Here is a 21,170-nt window from a genome sequence, read left to right as displayed (position 1 = left end):
TATGCCTGCAAGGGAGAGGACCTTGAGAGGATCTCCTAGAGGAAACTATCACTCCCAGTCCACAGGAGTTGCTCACTGCTATTTCTGGAAAGAAAGAGGCAAAAGGGAAACCCAAGCCCTCCAAGAAAAAGACAGATAGCACCCTGTGCTACCATCCAGCACATCCCCACGGTTGTCCAAATTCACACCTGTGACTCCTCCACCTGCTGATGCTGAGTGTGAGCTACAACCCTGTGTGGTTGATCTAATTTCTGAAGAGTCTGATCTGGAAGAACACATTGTATTAGTTGGAGATCCGGACCCTGTTGACCATCCTGAGCTGCAGTCTTTACTGGCAGAAGGTGGACACAACAGGGCAGACTTCAGCAGAGGACAAAGAGAGTGTCCTACTCTTGAAGGTCTTCACCTACAGGCAGCTTCTCAGCTCGATGGGCAAGAGCCTGGGAATCATAGGTTGCACTGGGAAGATGGCCTCTTCTACAGTGAACCAACTAAGTCTATCCCTGGGGACTGCAAAAAACTTGTAGTGAACCTAGCAAACAGAATCTAGTTCCTACAGTTGGCCCAAGAGATACCTTTGGCTGGTCATTTGAGTTTCAAACAGACCAAGGAAAGGCTCTCCCTATACTTCTAATGGCCTAAGATGGGTTAAGAAGTTGACAAATTCTGTAGGAGCTGCCACACTTGCCAAACCTCTGGCATGAGTGGAGTCAAGAATGTGGCACTCTTGGTGCCCCCCCACAGTGGTGGGAGTTCCTTTTGAGAGAGTAGGAATTTACATTGTTGGTCCCTTAGACCCTCCCACATGTTCAGGAAATAGGTTTATCCTGGTTGTAGTAGACCATGCTACTAGGTATCCTGAAGCTATACCTATGAGGACTGTTACAGCTCAGGCTGTTGCTAAGGCGCTACTTGGTATTTTTACCAGATTAGGTTTTCCCAAAGAAGTTATTTCTGACAGGGGATCCAGTTTTATGTCTCACTACATGCAGGCCATGTGGAAAAACTGTGGAGTAACTTAAAAGTTCTCAACTGCCTACCTTCCTCAGACAAATGGATTGGTAGAGATGTTCAACCGTACAATGAAGAGCATGATAGGTGCTGTAGAGGAACCCCTTAGTAGAAAGTGGGACCTTCTAATGCCATGCCTTCTATTAGCCATCGCTACCACTTAACTGTGTAGTACAGGCTTGTACCAAAGGTGCAATTGTGCTTACACTTGTAGACCTAATTACCTCTAGTGTTCCCAAAGGGTACTGCAGGTGATTCTGCCTAACAATCTGGCAAATTCACTGCATGGTCGCGCAGGAGGCATGTGGGGGCCAGGAAACCTTAGTACGTACTCTGCAAGGACATAAAACTACCCTTCCCAGCAAACCTTGAGGGAAGTCAGTAGTTCCATTTGCGTGCCATTACGCAGCTGAGCTAATTATTCAGGTCTACTTTTACGCCGGCCGCCCGTGCCCAGGTGCGGATTATTGCAGCGTTCGGCACAGGCGGATGCAGCTCCTCACAGGAAGAATTCTCGCAACGTTTACAACGCCGAAGGACTGTTGGTGAGCTACGTGACTTTAAAACAGCATTCCAACCATACGATGGAGATTCAGAGCATGTCCATTTCAGCCTCGAGCATTGTTAAGAGGCAGACGGGGCTGCGACGGTGATTGCACGCTTGGAAGCATTTCTTTGCATCATCTCTTCAGGTCTGGGTGTTCTCAGGGGCACGCTGACACTCAGATAAGTACAAACAAGAAGTATTGATTTGTGCATGTATGATTTTGGGCCAAAACTATGTCAGATAAGGGCTGTATTTTCTGAGTTTACTGGAGCCCTGGTTCCCCTCAAAAAGTCGGAGATTAGAGTTTGCTTTGTGGACTTATTCATGACTAAAGGACGTTCAGTTGGAAACTACCCAAAAAGACTATAGTATTGGGGGCCTTACTGCAGGGTTTTCAGTTTTCATGTACACAGTATGTGCTTCACTCGCCCAATGGGCCATGAGTTTTGTCATATTCATTGTAGGGTGACACCCATGTTTGTTCTATTTTGTGCTATGCTCCATGTTTTTAAGTGTCATAATGTCTCGCTACTGTTTGGGTTGCTGTCATGATACATGGCTTACTATGAATAGGTTCCATTTATAGCAACTAGGTTACAGGTTCAGGCAGGGTTTTGGAGGTATTCAGGTTAGGAGGCAGGTTTTGTAAGTGTATGCATATGTATGTTTTGTTCCTATTTACCCCATTCCTATCCAACTATGTGTCCCTTAATCCTTTTTCCGGTGTTCCTTATCACCCCCTGCCATTACACAATCTCTACCTAATCCCCCTTCCCCACATTGGCTGCCACGTGATGTTCCTGTTACAACTGACATCAGGTGCCCGTGCCAACCACGGTGAGAGGGTCGAATATATTTTGGCTTCTGTGGTTCGGGGGAGAGTGTCGATACTCTACCCCCTCTGGTATATTTGACACAATATTTTAGTCCTTTGGCTTTAACAATTAGAAAACAGAATACTTAGCTGCACAAGACTGGTCAGGTATATGTAGGTCAAAGGCATTTTGCCCGCAGTCCCCGCAATACCTGAGAGGAGGCAGCAGAGAGCGGCTAAGAGCTGCTAGCTCGGTGAAGTAAATGAGACCTACTGTTATATCTATCTATTTCTGTCTGTTTCTGCCTCCACCAAACTGTTGAATGGCAGGGGACCCAGGGCACTTCACCCGCGGCCCCCTCCCAGACCACCAAAGTCGCCCAACCAGGAGAGAACAAAGTTCGATGGACCAAGAACTATGACACCACGCGGGATAGTGAAGGGGAGAGTTAATTAAAGGTTGTACTGAAAGCGCAGGGGGTGTGGGGTTGAACTTCAAAGATTGTTGACAGTACATTTAACAAACACAACCCGACCACTCGATCCACTCAATCCAAACAGTTTAAGAGTGAAGTCAAGCTCTTAAGAACACGACAAACAATCAATAGAGCTCGTAGTATTGCAGCTCGTGATGATGTGCCATTTCCATAATATTGATACTTAGTCCCCAGATTACCTTAAACAATGTTAACAACAGACTCCACAGTTCCGAAAACAGCGCCGCGTACTCCACACATCCACGCTGACCACCACGGACTGCCACAGACTGTAACTATCACTCAGCAGCCTCAGTCCGCGGCCCGATCCGCGGCTGCAATGGGTTTATGTGCACAAACAGTTTACCAGGGAGTATAACAGTTTACCTCCTTCAAAGTGATCATAGCAGAAAGACTCCACAGTTCCACAGACTTCAGCCATCACTCAGTAGCCTCACTCTGCAGCCCGCTCCACGGCTGCAATGGGTTTATGTGCACAAACAGTTCACCAGGGACTCCTCCTCCTTCACAGTGAACACAGCAGGAAGACTCCACAATTCCACAGACTACAGCTATCACTCAGCAGCCTCACTCAGTGCATTTCTTTTTTCAACATTGTATTGTTGAAATGACTACAGCTTGCAAGGTTGGCAATAAGGACATGCATTTTATATTTTGTTGTGTTAATTGTTGCATGACATCAGGGGAAGATGTGTTTTGCCCATATAGCTTATGGATTAATCTCGTTTTTAAGATAGCTGGATTTTGCATCTTTAGTAAGCAGACCAGATCTAATGCTTTTTGAAATGATAAGTGAGATCTGCAGATTGATGCATATTTTCACTTAGTTCTCTCTAGTGAAAATATTGCCAGAGATTTACATTTCCAATGCTGCTGGGTGTGTTACAGCATTGTTTGTTTCCTAATGTTTTGAAAATAGGTTGACCTTTGGTGTTAACTGTAGGAGGTCTCCGAAAACAATTACATGTTTTCCTCCAAACAGTTCTTTGCTTTCGGTTTTTAGGACTTCTTGCTTTCTGAGATGAATTAAAGCCAGCATGAGATTAGATCTAATCTATTAGGAGCACTCTCATTTATTTTTTGTTTTAGAATTCTGCATACTTCAGTTGCTGTTTCTGCTGATAATTTGCAGTTTTCTAATTTGTTTTGGAGTTCTACTGGGAGGAGCAGTAGTTGGTGTAAAATGACACCTCCCATGTTCTAGGCATGTTATAACAGCCTCCTATATTGTGTGCATGTTGCAGGGATTCAAATAGGTTTCAGCAGATAACCCCCACTTTCCATTTTCACTATCTCTACTATCAGGGGATATATAGATATATAATGATTAACAAAGAATACCAAACAAAAATGAACAATTGCAGGTATCAACAAGGGAACACAATTACTTTTCTAAAAGATGTACCAGTACTTTTATCTTGAAAAAAATAGATAAAGTACAACCAAATTATTCAAAAATATATAATTTATTGCAAAAAATAGAGGGACCCTAAAAACACACAACAGTGAATCATATTAAATACTATTGCATTGCTCAATTTTCATAAAAAATCACACCTTTGGACAAATACATGGACACAAATTTAGCAGCATATCACAACATCACAAAACAAATGTATCACATCAAACACATATATTCCCGACATGTAGAATGTTTCAGTTATTTGTGTCTTTACGTGGCTGAACTTTCTTCGGGGGAATACAATTATTTTCATTTAAAATTCCTTCAACATTGTGCGGTAGGGGTCCAAAACACATCCACCAACGGATGTAGTAAATAAGGCTGGCGTATGCACATGGGTGTCCGCAAACTGATGAGCTGTCTGTGTACTAATTAAAAGTGCGTCATGCGAGAACAGGCATGTCCGGACATGGCTTGATGTCTGAGGACACCCTATTTCGTAAAAGGACACCCCAAACAGCCTTATAGTCTTCAGACTATTAATTATTATTATGTTTTTTTTAGACAATTTTGCCAGAACAATATACAAGATATGTATAGTATACAAAATAAATGTATTTATGAAAGGGATGGGGTATAAGAATGGGAAACATAAATGGGAGAATTTGCAATTTCTATACCATGATCATTAGGGGAGGGAAGGAGTGAAGTATTATCAAAGCATCTTTTATTTATATTTTGGGAATTTGATGGGGTGATTGCTAGGGGCAAGTGGAACAGGTACAAGAAAGACAATGATAATCAACATTTCTAATAACATGATTTTTAATATAATTTGAAAGTTCCTTAAAGGCGTTATTAAGTTCATCCAATTTTGCAGACAAGATCATCATTTTGTTTTGTTTTGTTGGGAATGGAGAGTGTCTTTGAGATTCTTGGGATTCTCCATAATTAAATTGTGATGTTTCTTCATGTAAAGTATGTACTAAAAGAAAAGAAGAAATTATTATTTCACTGAGCTCCGTAGACATTATATTAATTATTTATATTGAAAGCTATAGTGTTTCCCAATAGAGATGTTATCATCACTCCTTTTTGTTCATAAGAAATGTTTATATAATGGATGTTAATAATAGAGAAATAAATATAGTATACTTACTATTTGGTAGGAGGTTGTTTTGGAATGAGCGTCTGGTGTATGAGAGTCTATATGAAGATTTGTACTGAAGTGATAATATGAGGTGTACAGTTATTATTTGTGCTTCATGCATTCCCTTGTATTGTGTGACAAATGAAAACATACACTTTCAAATGATGATTTGTACAAAAAGTTATATTTGGGTGCAGTCAATATAACTAATGTTTATTTATGTATATATGTTTCTTGGTTTAAGGTTACAGCATTTTCTGTTGACCCCTGTGCTCCTGAGCTTTGAGAATGCTGCCTGATGTCTGCAGACATTCGTACTGTCCATGGACTCTAGAGCTGCTACAGTTCGGGTGAGTATAATATAAGGAACTTGTATCAAATTAAGGGTGCACTGGTAACAACCTATGACATGCAGTGAAAAAACTTTGTTTAAGGAACGTTATGGTTAAGTTGTACTAATAAAAACCTGTGACATTCAGTGAAAAATCTTTGTTAAAGGGACGTTATGGTTACGAGTAAAACTGAAAACCCCCAGAAGTTCTCCCTTTATGGTAAGCTAAGCAACCATAACTCGTGCCACCACCATGCACTGCTAAGACTAACACCCAGGACATTGAAAATGACATCACCAATGTAATTGATGACATTAAATATACTCTCCTGTATTTTCATACTCCCCTACAAAGTAACAGAATACTATTACAATATGTACAAACTGGAAACAGGAACATAGTATTGCATGGGTTTCTGGGGAACACACAGGGATCAGCACCACACATGAGAGCTGTAAACACAGATTTCAAACTTGTAAGCATGTGTATCAATCTGGAAACAGAACATGCAAACCAGGCTTCAGAATAGAAAATAAGTAGTAATCAGTCCTCTGGCTCAATAGGAGTGGAGCTACCTCTTCTTAATCTAGAAATAAAGTAGAACAAGCAAACCAACAGGGCCACAATCAGGTTCAGAGTGACAAAGGTCTGCAGGAATTATCAGTTGCTGAACCACTGTAGTGAAAAATGAGAGGTCTTTTAAAGGCAGTATAAGCTAATGTATGACTGGTGTGATACGCTCTACCCACTGGTTATACATACATCTGAATTGGTGATGTTATTCCTAAACAGAATTTCAAAATACAGCTAATTGACAGTTCGAAAGAATATATTCTTTTAGCAAAAGATGTCAGCCCACACGTGTTTCGACAAGCGTCATTTTTAAGGCAGTCGTCCAGGATTCATAGGAAAAAGTTTGATGGAATATATTCGCCAAAATGGATTTGCGAAGAATAGAAACTCCAATTTAATGAAGATTCATAATTCTCCATGGGTATAGCGCACATACTGTGGTCCTTCACCCATACCCACATTCAGTGTACGTCATTTAAAAGCATGCTGCTCGCAGTTGAAAACAACTGGCAGTTGACCCAGCTTAAATTTTTTAAAAACTCCTCTTCTTGAGCAGGGTATGTGCATTATTGTAAGAAAGACAAGGCTGCAAAGCCTGAAATTAATTCTGGACTGGAGTGTGGTTCTTTGCTTAATCAGGCAAGCATGCTGAGAAGCAGCAGGAGTCATGAACTGTTCAGTGGCATGAACGTATCCAGCACAGCCCGTGCAAATGGAGATGTACAATGATTTCACAAAGGCAAGACAGTAAGGCAACATTCTGCCTCTGCAAGAACGAGAACTGGATTACATAGTGAAGTCAATTTCGGAATGTGTACTTGATGTTTGTGGATTGATGTCAGGACACTTGAACAGTTCAGGAGCATATCCAGCAGATGACTAGACTCTAAAGCCCCTTCGAGTGCACAACCTGCTGGCTCATTTATATGATCCTGATACCTCATCTTCATACTTATATCTTGGTCACCACACATGACGAAGATGAAGATGATCTTGTGGATGCTGATGGTGCAGTCAATCACCTTCATTGCTCAACACCACAACCTATGGGGTTGGAAAGACAGATTTGAGAACTGATGGTGGCCAGATTTCTTATTGGCAACCAAAGGCTTTTCGAACAGGCTGCAGGAGATAGAAGGACAACATATGACATAGGATCAGATCTCTTACCAGACTGTGGCTGTGCTACATGTAGAAGTACCTTGGACAGTTGGAGAGGTAGGTGAGGTGGTTCTTCTTTACAAAGCAGTGAAGGAGTCTCTAGTGACTACATCAGTGACAGGGGCTATGATGTCCTTGACAAATGGCATCTCCATGCCCTTGTGTGGGAGCAAGGAGACGTTTAGGCCCCCTTCATACATTCAGCATGATGTAGACCACTTGCTCGTACAATAGTGGTGGACGCCTCCATTGCCCGCATGCATGCTAAACAGTGAGCAGATGCAGGGATATCGTGGGGGACATTTGGCTTCCATTTTGTGTGCCCTCAACTCCATCTTTGGACTAGGCCTCACTGCGATAATACGAAAAGGCTTCTCTCCCCTCTGCAGCGCCACACACTCCGCGCTCATGGCCCCCACCTTTTCTCACTCTGTCTGAAAGCTTCACAGCTCCACTTCTCACGGATGCGCCGGGGACAATTGAAACAAATATACTAATGTAACATCTCACTCTTCCTCTGAGATCACTGTCCTGTGTGTGAACCAGCCCTAACCATGACTTGTAGCTCATCCATCTCCACAAACCTGCCTGTGCCCTTTTACCCCTGCTGTTGGAAAATTACTGCCACTATAATCCTGTGCCCCTTAAGGTATTCCCTTGATGTACCAGAAGTGTGACCCTGCTGTGAAGCCCACCCCAATGCGCCCCCTACAAAAACTAGACCTCTGTCACAGTATATTGCACCCAAGAACTAACACATTTCAGCATGCCCCATAGTTGCTTTGATGCGCTCAGACCTACCCCATGATCAATGTTATCACACTGACCAAGACCCCTAAGCCCTGTACTCCATATAATTCCCAATAAGTGGTGTTCTGATTGTATGCATGCAATTTATAGATTTAAAGGGATTTACTTAAGAATATACTAATGATCATTGTTTATTATATGTCTAATGGTAGTTTTTTATGCTAGCTTAGTTAGTGTCTGCCCTGCCTCACAGAGACCTGACCTTCACCCCTCCTGGACACTGGCAGCCGGACCACTTGATGCTCAGCCTCCCACCAACGGAGCAACCAATCAGGATGAACCAGCACCCATAGCCATATGTATCAATGTTATTCACCCAATTCCAAGCAATTGTTGTCCCATATAGAGTGATGTCAGTGATGACGCTTTGTCACTTCATAAGCACATATTTGTGTAATATTTGCCAGAGCGCTCTCAGGGCAGCAGAGTTCTCTGGATTCCAATTTTATATAAACACAACTTAACACTTGCAACCTCTTCTCTTAGTCGTATTCCCTATTGGGGTATGTCAGATTATGTTTGGTATTGCATGTGTAAGTCGGGGAGTGAGCTTTTACATTTGGTGACCCCGTGACCTGATTGGGAGCAGTGCGCTGAGGTCCCATGCCGTGCAGCGAGATCCAGGACTCCCCCAGCAAAACCATTGTGTCCGTGGTTGACCAGTTTGCGTGCAAAACTAAAGGTTTCAAGGGTCCCCGTCATCTTTGCAAATATCCAACTAACTGCTCGCCAAGGCGGGTCACGGCTTGGTTGGGGTGCGGACCAGATTATGGATAGACCATGAACAGCGGCGGCACCCTACTGAACACGTGAGTACTGGTTGCGAGACTCTCAGGGGACAAAGGAAGAAATTGGGAAAGGGGTATAAAAAACAAGAGGGACCAATTAGTGGGAAAATAGAAACTGAGGGTGAGGTTCAGGGCCTGCGTGAATGTGACTGAGGCTTTTACTTATCTATCGTTTATATGGCCATTAGGTTGTTTTGGAAAAAGAGATCAAAAGGAATACAGGATCCTAGCTCCGAAGGGGGGTAGAAGGCGGCGCCGCATAGCATTGTCTCGACCAGTGCAGTGAACAAGTGGAGATAAAGAGAAAAAAGTAGGAGTCTCATTTATTCAGTAGGCTTGGAGTAGTAATTTAGAATATTCTTTTTCCGTGTTGTTCACGAGGAGAGGAATTCGCTGACGGGCCCATTGGTCAGCACTCACCCTATAGAACTTGTAAGGCAAGATAGCTGCACCATGTGAGAACAGGGGGTGCAGGATTCACTTACTCCGACACGACTCAATAACAAGGACTCAGTAGTTTGGCAAAGGGAAGTCCGTTTAATGATACATACATCAAACAGGGAAACAAATGGGAATCAGCTGTAATGCGATCTCCGGTCTCGCTCCGACTTCAACACACTTCAATTGAACAGAGATTCTTATAGGCAATGTCGTCATCATTGACGTCTAACTTTACAAAACTCGACATGCAATATAATTGGTTAGGAAAGGTAACTTAAGTATAGCTGTTATATCTGTACATGATAACAGGGTATGCGGATTGGATAACTCTTATCGGGTGGGCGTCTACGCCCATCCCTCTACATCACGCGTCATAGACGTCACTACAACTGCAACATCCTATAAGTTACAATATCTATAGGACTTAAGATAACTTGGTCCATTGTGATTGGGCAGGTTACACCCCTAGACTTACATTTCCACTTTTAATTAGCAGCATGCAGAATGGACACCCCTGTGCCTGGTGTCCCAAGTTTCACCCTGCCTCCCTTCCATCAATCAGTGTTTTAAGGTGACGTGTCAATTAGTTGGCTAAGGATAGCCTTGAAACTGTAGTCTCTTATCGGGAAAAGTTATGGCATCCTCGGGTCCTGGATGACATCAGGCGTTGGTACTTCTTCACGCCTGGCTGGTCATGTGTTAGTTCACCATGAATCTGCTTCAGTTTCCAGCTTTTAGTGCATTTAATTCTGTGTCAGCCTAGCCACCTGCATGGGCCCCCCTTTTCTTGACCTTCATGAGGCAGGCTGGTATGCTCTGAAGCTTTCTGCTTTTACAAAATGAGTCGCACTTGTATAATGTTCCTTAATCAGGTAGGTATACGGTTGGCGCTTGCCAATCTATCCTCTACTAAGCATTGCAAGCAGTATCGATTTCTTAGCATCTTGCATTTCAAGCCTATTTACACACGTTTAACTGGACGGTTGCTTCCATCTTGTCTCGTAACACTGTTTCCTCACGTTGTAACATTATCTCCTCTCTGTGCCTATTCCATTCAATTTCGTAGTTACTCGCACTGGAGTGTTATCTTCGATAGCTTCTTTTGTTCCTTCACGGATCTGTTCAGGCCCTTGTGTCATTTCTACTGGTCTTCCATTAAGGTCTTTTCATGGACCGTGTGTAGGTACTCCTCATTTCATATCAGTGGCTGGTATGGCTATCTGATAGGTTACCATGCTGCCTAGGGTTGTCTGGTTATGGGTGCTTCAACCGTTATGGATCTTCTGATGTATACTGGGCAGAGTCCCAGTGCAGCTCTTTGTAGGTTCATTGGCTCTTCATATGTCACATACATTGGCGAGCGAGATCCTGGTACCTCGAAATGAGGGGATGGGGTGCAGGCCATGTCTGGGACCTCCTCTACTTTCCCCCCTCTGGTCGGTTCATCGACCACTTCTGCAATCTCCTTTGCATTCATTTCATTTGCTTATTCAGTGTCATGCTCATCGTCCTCTGCGTTGGTACATGATGGTGTGAATGTGTGAGCCTTTGGAGTCCATATTTTTATCATTCCCTTCAAACTCCCTGCTGTCTTCACATGTTCGTCTTTGTTCCATGTCATTAGCTGATATTGTCCATTTGGGCTGCAGTAGATCCATTTTCCTTCATACCTTCTTCGTTTCCTAGGGTATGTGAACTTTGTTCCCTCTGGCGCAAATTTGCTGGCTATCACAAAGTCTCTTATTTCTTCATCAGTCAGGTATCTGGGCTTCCATCCTGGTTTGACATCAATCATTATGTTCATCCCTATGGCTTTCTTTGCAGTTTTCTGGCACTGTGTAATGATTATCTTGATAACACAGAATCCTAGCACGATCATTGCTAGTAGAGCTCCCAGAAACTTGAATATATCTGCCATCCATTGTGGGACCCATGAGAATAGGTCTCCAAACCAGCTGTCATCGTCTACTTCGTCACTTTCATCGATCATCTGGTTTTTCAGGCTTGTCAGCATGCTTATGGCCTCTGTTAGGGTTCTATTTTCTTCATCGTGTGATGGTACGAATGTGCAACATGATTCTCCGATTTTTGCACAAACACCTCCATCCATTGCTGTGATCATGTCAAGCACATATCTGTTTTGGAGGGTCATCAGTCTGATTGTTCTCAGCTCTTCTTTGATCGCGTTGAATCCTTTTATAGTGATAGTGATGGTCTGCAATAGCTCCCATCTGGTTATCTGCAACCATTCAGTATTCACTCCAACTTGGATGTGGGGCAGGAGTAGTGTTGTGAATACTGTTGACGTGAGGCTAAACAGCCTATGTTCGTACGGGATTGCATGGAATGCCTCTTCTGATTTGGGAGAAAAGTAATTTTCCCTCTTCATCCTGGATATCAGTTTCACAGATCTTCTTCTTCTTAGATGAGCATATGCTTTCGGGAAACTGTCCAACTTCAGGTCATTCTTAGGGATCACTAGTGCGGGAATGTGGACGTTCACTAGTGTGCATATGTCTCCCCAGTTTTTCGGCAGCCTTATGTATGCCTTGTATCCACATGCCCAGTAATGGTCCATAATAACTGTGATTCCTTGTGTCATTCCTGGAGCGTCAAAGATTCGTCTGCAGTTTTGATTCTCTCCCATCTTCCTTGTGCCATTGTTTCTGAAGCATAGTTTCGGGCTCTCCAGTGGCACTATCTGTAGGGGTCTCCCTCTATCTTCGACCCATGTTAGTAACTTTACTAGCTTTGGCCACAGAGGTTTGCATAACCTCTGTGAATTCTCTATTGCTTCCCTGCAGGCTCCAAGGACCATCCACGCTCAGCAGATTACTACTCCGTCTTCCCATCCATCTGACTGCCTTCGTCCCACTTCCTTCATGTGTTGGTACCATATGTTGTTTCCAAGATGGGCTGTGCTGTCCAGGTAATCATTAAGTTCATTGTTATCTTCATGAGGGCTTCTCTTAATTCTCAGTGTTCTTCTGTAGTTTGCTATGACTACATCTCTGAATGCATCTGTGCTGCTTTTCCACTTCGGGTATCTCGATGGAGCAGGCTGCCTCGACTGCATCGCTGTGTTAGGAGGAGGATTTGTGCTTCCTTTCCTTGCCTTTTGCAGTCTGCCATAAAATTCCCGTAACCACCGTTGGTTCATCAACTTCCCAACTTGTGGCTGTGTTGTAGGCCTGCGGCTTGTTCCTTGCGTTGGAGCAGGTGTGCTTGCAGTTATAGTTTCTATAGTTCTGTTTTTCAGCTCCTCGTGTAGTTTCTTTGCTTGGACTATGAATGGGAACAAATACTCTATCAGCATGTGAGTCTTCTCTGTGAGTTCTTTTGTGGCCACGTCTGTTCTTTTGAGGGATCTTGCTATTCCCTCCTTCTTTGGCATTTCAGTTGGCTTTTCTTGGTTATCTCCACTATTCTCTGGAATTGAAAGTTCGGCAGGCAGTTTCTCCTTTTCTGCTGCCTTCGTTGGAGGCCTTGTAGCCATTGACACTTGCCCTTGTTTTTGTGCATTCTGTGTGTGGGTGCGTGCCGTAGCCAGTGCTACATGATCATTCATTCCGTGCTGACCCTGTCTCCAGCTTTTTCTCTCATTCATCAGCTCATGTGTATATATATCGCTGCTAATTAAATTTAATTTTAAATCATTTGCTTCATCGTTAGCTTTTCTTGGAACTGGAATTACTATATAGGGTCTGGGTGCTTTTGCGGGATTCGGATGTACATTATCTGGCAGCTGCACTGACATTGGGACACTTTGTGCACCAATAAAAAATGCAGTTCTTATAGTCAAGGATAAAAACACAACGATAATTACTATGCATATACACATTATAGTCTTATAGGATAGCTGGCAGCATTTCCTTCCAGGGAAGCAGGGGCGTCCCTCTGTTTGGGGTAAAACTAAGTTACTGTTCGTGGGGTAAAACTAAGTTACTGTTCTGGGCCCCCATGTCGATCAAGTCCATAGTCAATAGTTTATTTATTTTCTTATTCTGATCTTGTTGCTCCAAGGTTCAGTAACTACTAAAGTGAGGAGTGCTATTCAAAGGTCCCTTCTCACGGGTGAAGACAGTATTCTCTGGATATGCAGTACAGTACTGTGTGCTAAACTATGGAGAAAGGTTAGACTACCGGGTTTAGCACATCACATTCATTCTGCATTTCTATAATAAACACTGTCCCAGGGCACTTCTCCAATTTGCCTCGGCCTCGAGGACATGCAGGAATCTGTTCACTGTGAAAGGCTGAAAAGATGGAACTGCTAAAAATCATACAAAAATAGAATGTCGTAAAAATAAAAACAAAAATAAAAATAAAAGTGAACACATGAAAAAATAGACAAAAATAAGAAAAATGAAGAAACAGGAAAATAAAATGGTAAAGTTCTTGGGTCTGCTCCTTTCTCTCGGTCCCTCAGCAAAAAGTTGAAGAACAGTGTTTCTGTTCTCTATCTGCTCCACAGTGAAATGATGATGACAAAGTTCTCTTTGGATTTCCTCCTTCTAAGGCTCTTCTCAGCAGTGGATGTCCATAATTGCTTCTTAGATGCACTGCAATAGCCCTCAGTAGCCTGTTCCGTTGCGCGTTTTTTGCTGGATTACTGAGGAATGCGGGTATGTCAACATTGCTGGGTCTACCCACTAGTTCTGGAAAGTTTTCAATGAGGTAGAAGAAAACACGGTATGCATATTGTCTGTCTTCTGGTGTTAATGACATTTGCTCTGATTTTCTAGCCTCTAGATCACAGGCCCTTTTTTTTTTCAGCGTTAACAGTTTTTGTCTCCTCGATCTGTCCCACGGCTAAAAATCTCACTGGAATCTCCTTATGAATTCTCGCTGGAAGTTGGACAGCTCCACCTGGAGCATTATGCCTTGGAGGAGTGTGCCCATGTGTGGGGTGTTGGCCGGATCTCTAAGAAAGGTGATGAAGTCAACATCTGCAGGTCCCCCCACCATTTCCGGATACCCTGTGACTAATCTAAACAGGACATTGTGCGCCAGCCGGGTGTCCTCGGGTGACAGAGACATTTGCCCTGTATGGTTGTGTCCTGATCACAAGCTTTTCTTTTGATTCGCACAGTTTTTACACCTTCCTGCTGTGTGGATTGCAACCACGTAATTTAATTTGTACCACTCTTGGTTAAGGAGTTTGTTGTTTCTTGGATCTCTGATGAAGGTTAGGGTGTCTGTGGTTCTCCCAACGAGTCCTGGGCATTCCTCAATGATGCTGAAAAATAGGGTATATGTGAGTTCATCACTGATCGCTTGAGGCGGGAGCATTTGTATCCTCTTCGCTGTGCTCGGGCAGTTTGATGAAGGCTTCCGTTATGACAGTCAGCTGTTGCTAGATTACCTTCTTGTTTGCAGGATCTCAAATGAAGTCTGTGACGCTGGCTTCTCTCCCTATGAGTGACGGGTATGATAACAACACAAGTTGAAAGTAGGTTAGCACATCCCACTTGAGATTTCTGCTGGAATGTACCATGAATTCTGTGATCAAAGTCTCCATACTGGTTGCTTCAGGATACTGTGTTGCACTCTCAGTAAAGGTTTTGGTTACAGTCTATCAGGGTCTTGATTCTTGTATCACTTTGGACATGTCGTGCTTTCAACAGTTCATTTTAACAATGTTGTTGTGGCTTTGGATGTGCTTCCCTTTACCCTGCAACTGGGATGTACAGAGTGTTCGTTATGTCCTTATCCCCCTTTGCTTGGGGAACCTGTCCAGTTTTATGCCACACTTGCATTTGGGTTTTTTGTCCTGGTTTTCTGCTCATGCGTCCTTCTTCTTCACCATGGATCTTGTCTGCACATGCTGAGGTTCTTCCCTGTTGTCTGTTGCTTCTTTGCAGTTGGATGCAGCAGGAGGGGTCTCTCCTATGTAGGGTTTAATGTCATTTAGGAAGATCCAGGCTTTCCTGCCCTGGAGCTTGACAGCTGACGGGGTGCAGTCCTCTACGATGAAAGGGCCATTAAACCTTGGCTCATCCCACCCTTTTCTGGTAAAGTTTCTTACGAGGATGCTGTCACCAGGGAAGACAATAGGCACACAAAGGATGTGAGCTGCGCCTGCATCAGCACTATCTGTTGTGGTTTGTGCTGTGCTGTCCCCCTTCTGCTGTCGCTGCAGTTGGCCTCAAATAACAAAGGCGCTGGATATCAAACAGTCAAGATAGGCTTTCATCTCTGCTCCCAGAACCTCCCTAGTTGGCTGGGCATCACATCTAGCTCTGTCTCGGGGGTTAAGAGGGGTCCTCATCCTTCTACCAGTAACTATTTTGTGCGGCGTGAGGTGATAGTCGGAGCCTGGTTGGTTCCGAAGTGTATACAATGCCAGTGCTAGGCAGTGCATCCATCCCTTTTTTAATGTGAGCTTCAACTTGGATATCCTCTCTTTAAGCAAGCCGTTGATCTGTTCACATATCCCATTCCCCTCTGGATGATATGCCGACGAGAACTTGTGCTTTATACCAAGCAATTAACTAATATGTTCGAACACTGATTTTAGAAAGTGGGCCCCATTATCTGATCTCATTACCTCGCACACCCCCCATCTAGGGAACACTTCCCTCACCAGTAACTTAGCAGCAGAGGCAGCGTTGGGGTGTGTACAGGGGCCTGCTTCTATCCATCTGGAGAAGGGACACACCACCACAATTAAATACCTGTACCCATTGCACACTTGAATCATGTCGACGTAGTCGATATGTAAGTGCTGGAATGGTACATTTGGTCTGGGAATGATTCCTCTCACTACTTTTAATGTGTGCCCAGCTGTGAATTACTGGCAGATAATGCAGTTCACCATAAAAAATGCAACATGCTCCACTAAATTCGGCGTGAACCAGTCTTCTGCGAGCGTTGCAGCAAGATTTTTTTTTGTCATGTGGATGGGGTAGTGCAGTTGTTCTAATGCTACCTTTAGGAGGGCGACAGGCATTACTGGTTTACCAGTGCTGTCTTGCCTCCACAGCCCGTCAGAGGGGTTTAAAGAACACCCTCGATGCTTGAATACATTTTTCTCCTCTTGTGGTGCCTCCCCTTGGAGCTCCATTAGCTGGGTCTGCCCCATATTGCTATAGGCTTCCGGTGTGGCTCGCCATACCTTCGCGCTACCATCATTCGTTCATGGGTACGTGCCACCTACACGTCCATGATTGTTTCAGTTTTGGATGCCATGCGCTTGGCTTCCGTGTCCGCTTCATGATTTCCGCGTGACACGAAATCTGTCCCCTTGGTATGAGCGGCGCATTTCACGACCGCTATGCACACTTGAGCTGTAGTGTTTTTATCAGCCTGTCCAATAAGGTGTACCATCTGCTCGGAGGTAGCCCCTCCTTTTCCAGCGTGCTAAGCCTGCGTACACTGTGGATGTCACATAGGCGGAGTCACTGTACAATGTCACTTCCTGGTCTGCATGATTCTCAATGGCGAGTATCAATGCCAACAGCTCTGCAGCTTGTGCCGAATAACGAGATGGTATTCGTGCACTAACAAGTACTCGAAACTCCCCATTCGCTAGGTGTTTTATCACAGCAACACCTGTATACCTTTGTCCGTCTTCTTGGTCGATTCTTGAAGACCCATCAATAAAGACAATCTCCCCACTCGCCAGGGCATCCTCTTTTACCCTGGGGATCTCATCATAGAATTCCTCATAGTTCGCACAGTCGTATATAGGTTCTCCCTCTGTGACTGGTTCAGCTATGAATGTAGCAGGGTTCACAGTTTTACATTGCACTATTTTGATGGATGGGTTAAAGATAATTACCTCATAGGTGGATGCTCTTTGAGATGTCAGTGTTCCCTTTGGCTTCTCTAGTATGGCAAACAGTGAGTGCTCAACAAACAATGTCATGGAGCATCCCATCACAATGGACGATGCCTTTTTGATAGCGAATGCGGCAGCAGCTAGGTTTTGTTCGCATGGGAAGTGGGTCCAGATTCCTGCTGTAGTATGCTGGGGGCTTGTACCCCAGCGAGGTTCGCTGTGCGAGCACTGCCGTCATAAAACTGCCATCGGTATGTGAGAACAAGTAGGGCCTGAAGCAAGGGCTTGGTGTAAGAGCTGTAGTCAAAGACCCACGCTCTGACATAATTGCACAGGCCTAAAAAGCTTTGCATCTGTTTTAGTGTGCGTGGCTTGGCCCTTTTCATGATAGCTTCAGCCCTTTCTGGGGTTACCTTTTTCCCTTCATGAGAGATCAGTTGGCTTATGTATAACACTTCTGGCTGACAGTACTGCAACTTCTCCTTATCAACCTTGTATCCCTTCTCAGCCAGTATAGTCAATAGCTGCACAGAGTCATGCCTGCATTGCTCTTCAGTGGTGCTGCAGATCAGAATGTCATCTACATACTCCAAAACAACACTGTGCACCGTAATATTGCTTAGGTCCATCTGCAGGATTCTGTTGAAAATGGATGGAGACTCACAGTACCCCTGTGGAAACATCGTACTTTTCAGGCCCATTTGTCTGACAGTAAATGACGTCAGGTCTTGAAAGTCACGGTGCAACAGGATTGAGAAGAATGCATTTTCCAAATCGATCACCGTGAATTATATGGGTATGTTGCACAGAATTGTGGATGTATTAGGGACTACAGGGAATCCGGCTTCAACTATATCGTTTAATGCTCATAAATCTTGGATTAAACGCCAAGACCCTGCTTTTGATTTTTTGACAGGGTAAATCACTGTGTTGCAAGGTGATTCTGACGTCACTAGGATACCCTGCTCCATCATGGCGGAGATTGTCTTCGCTATTCCTTCATCTGCCTCTCTGGACATGTGATATTGTTGCGCTCATGGTAAAATTGCTCCTGGTTTCAGTTTGATTTTTACTTCACCCGCCCCTTTCAGGAGTCCTACATCATAGGGCCCTGTAGTCCATACTGCGGCAGGCACTTGGGCCATGTCGTCCTCAAAGTATTCTGGGCGTACCAGTGCCAACATCATTCTCTGTGGCACCTCTTGTTTGATCATTTTGACCCAAAATATGAGACTCACCTCCACTCTTGTCTCTTCTAGGTCAGGGTGTTCTTCGAACAGATCATCATCAGTGACGTCAGTCACTCGATACCCTTCTTCAATAGCAATAATCGCACACCATTGTCTGCCTTCATCATCATATCCTTCAACCGAGACCACTTTTCCTCACCTTGCGGTGGATTGTATTACCAAGGGAAATACTTGTCCCTCCTCTTCGTGCATGGGTATTCTTGGTCTGAATAGAAACTCATCAGGCGTCCTCATAGAATTATCTGCGAGGCCTGGCAGTCCCGCCATAAGCACCAGCACGGCATATGCGAAGACTTCTGGTTCTAACGGTATAGCTCTCATAGCTATATATCCTGAGTATTCTCTGATCATTTCGCACACGTTTGAATAATGCATTCCTGGAGTGGAGCATACTATACCATCCTCGGTAAACAAGATGGTCATGTTTAGTTTAGTCATCAGGTCCCGACCCAGAATATTTACTGGGGTTTGGTGTGAATATAATAGTGGTACATTCATTTTGCACTCTGCCACTGAGACTGGGAGTGCCTCTGTAAAGGGAACTCTTTACCCCCTATGGTGACATTCACCCTAGGTTCACTATTAGGGTCTGGTGTCACTGATAGGATAGAACACATCAGGGTCTCCCGTGAGCTGTCCTATTTTATATATAGGTTTGGTCCACTGTACACTTGTGGGTTCCCTCATTTCCAGGGTTAATTCCCCCTCCAGGATTATTGCCCTGAGCCATCTGCGGCGGTGCCTGCTGGGGTTGTCCTTGTGGCATATTCCCCATGTTCGGTGGTTGAACCACTTGCTGTGCAACTTGCTGCAAGCCTGCCGCCAGCTGCTGCACTGTGTAATTTTGGGCACCGCCCTGTTGCGGGACGGCAGGTTGATTCGCCATGCCTGCCCCCATCCCTTGATTATTTTACCACATGCCATGACTTCTGCACATGCACACCACGTGTCCAGTCATTGCACACACCCAACAAACTGGCAGTTGTCGTGCCATCTGTCCATCTGGCACAGTTGGATTGCCCATCTGTGTGTTCTTGAAGCCACCTTGAACATTCTGAAACCCTCCTTGGTTACTTCAAAACCCTCCCTGATTACTCTGCCATCCTCTATTTCCAAACCTTCTTCCCCTTGGGTAAAATCTTGTGCTACCTTGATTATTCTGCGAGGGGTTAGTCGCTTGCTGTATGCTTGGTTCGGCCGGGCTGGTGAGCATTGCTCCCTCAAAAGCCTACTTCGAGAGCTTCCTTTGCACCAGCTTTGCCTCCTCTCCCTTATGTGTTGCCTCCTTTTTCCGTTTCTTTTCCTGTAGCAATCTACAATAGTGCGCGATTGTCAATTGTATTTTGGCCCATGGTTTAGCTTCTATTCCCACCAATTTCTTGAGCTGTTTTTGCACCGGTTCTGGTAACCCTTGGCACAATATGTGATAGAATACAGGGATGGATTTCGTCCAAGATTCATGTGTTTCGAGCACCCACGCGTCTTGAACATTCTGGATATAAAGCAACGGATCCTCTGACTCTTTAATTTTTGGAGTCATTATAGCTCCCAGTGTCATATAGCTGAGAGCTTTCTAAGCGCTTATCCTCCCTTCCCCCTTGGGAAATTAGTTCCAGCCCCATCTCATCATAAATTTTATCAATCGTTGACCCGATGCTTCTGGTGTCGAAGTCATCTTCAATATTTGTCCCGCTTGTACCTGGTACTGCATCACTTGCAGGAAATAATTTTTCTATGTCTTCCCATTCTACAACCGGGTTGGGTTTTTTAACTTCCCGTTGCAAATATTCTAGATCTCGTGCCCTCTGTCTGCACTTACGTTCTGCTTCCTCATCTATTTCTTTTTGCTTCTTCGCTTCTTCTCTAGCCTTATCTACTTCCCTCTTCCATTAATTTCTACATTCTTTTGCCCTTCTACTTTCCTCATCTTCCCGCTTCTTTACTTTCCTTTCTTGCACTCTCCTTTCTTCCTCTAACTTTAGCATGTTCTGCCTGTACCTTTCGTAGGCTGTGTATTGTGTGCGACTGAGCGGTATTCCTTGCTTTTCGTGATATAGTTATTCTCGCCTCAACCTATCCTTCTTTCTTACCCTCTCGTCTCTCATGTCATTTTCTTTCTCTTTTTCCTTTCTTTGCGCCTCATCGGACCGTTCACTCAGCCTTACATCATCACTTCCTTTTCCATCTAATTTCAATAGTATATGTCCTCTCATCCATTCGTCCTTTGCGAATGTTAACTCATCGTCCCCTTTCTGCTTTTTTCCCTCTCTCTCTTTCTCGAGAGATGTTCTATTCTGTATCTGATCCTTTTCTTCATCGCTGCGTCTCTCCTTGTCCCTCGGGACTACGGAGGCAAGATTACTTTCCGGCTCCTTTTCTCTGATGTCGTCACTACTGTATGTAGGCGACTCATATGCCGGGCTGCTGAACCCCGTGGCTGCCTTAAGTTCTCTTAGCGGGTAAAGACCCTCTGACTTACTCCCTTCGATCACTGGCTCAAGCGGGGCAGGTGGCGCGGTAGGCGTCTCACCCCCCTCTGTACATACATTTAATATCCAATCTGCGGATGGTTCTTCCTCTTTCATCTGCTCGAACTTTTTCCAAAGTTCGA

The 21,170-nt window shown here is 44.3% G+C and overlaps 1 long non-coding RNA gene across 1 annotated transcript in view; it reads left to right on the top strand.

The window, feature by feature from the left end:
• The window catches only part of LOC138480884 (uncharacterized), a 142,930-nt gene that overhangs the window by 39,434 nt on the left and 82,326 nt on the right, over positions 1 to 21,170 (top strand). Inside the window, exon 2 of the long non-coding RNA XR_011274157.1 lies at positions 5,666 to 5,771. This is a non-coding gene — a long non-coding RNA (uncharacterized lncRNA). The remainder of the gene's footprint in view (positions 1 to 5,665; positions 5,772 to 21,170) is intronic.

The sequence above is a fragment of the Ambystoma mexicanum genome, chromosome 5p (genome assembly GCF_040938575.1).
Source record: "Ambystoma mexicanum isolate Mex_15411 chromosome 5p, UKY_AmexF1_1, whole genome shotgun sequence".
Lineage (NCBI taxonomy): Eukaryota > Metazoa > Chordata > Amphibia > Caudata > Ambystomatidae > Ambystoma > Ambystoma mexicanum.
Note: the sequence above shows the minus strand (reverse complement) of the source record. Positions and strands in the feature narration are given on the sequence as shown.